Genomic DNA, 571 nt, shown 5'->3' with positions numbered 1-571 from the left:
TTTTTTTTTTTTTTGGTAGAACCAGGGATTGAACTCAGGCCCTTAGCGCTTGCCAAGGAAGCGCTTATTCCACTGAGCCATCTCCCTGGCACCTTAGGTTTTCTAATGTAAATTCTAACAGCAACAGTGTAATGGGTTAGGATGAATGATTTTCATTAATATCTAAGCATAGTTCTTCTAAAAACTGCTAAATAGTCCATGTGCCCTAAGTACTAATGATTTAGCAATAAATGCATTAGTAGCAGTTAGTGACAGGATATCATAAACTGTGGCACTGAGACAGTTTGAGAGAGAAAAATTATTAAATATATTGCCAAACAAATTCAGGGATAGATTTTATGAACGTCATAGTTCACTGGCATTTGTTAATAGGAAAAAAAGCATGCTTTCCACAAACTTCAACTTCAACTCTGAGGTAAGCATACAGACATGCATTAAAAAAAAGCACGTTACCCAACTTTATTCTTTTTCCTCTCTCCTTTGAGAAGAAGAGTTCAGTACTTAAGGAAAAAAAAAAATTGAATAAAGAGTATGAGCAATTTCACAAATTTCTGTCTGGATTTTTTTTTTT

The sequence above is a fragment of the Octodon degus genome, unplaced genomic scaffold (assembly GCF_000260255.1).
Source record: "Octodon degus isolate 3935 unplaced genomic scaffold, OctDeg1.0 scaffold00140, whole genome shotgun sequence".
Taxonomy (NCBI): Eukaryota; Metazoa; Chordata; class Mammalia; order Rodentia; family Octodontidae; genus Octodon; species Octodon degus.
The sequence above is the reverse complement of the archived record's forward strand: the minus strand, read 5'-3'. Positions refer to the sequence as shown.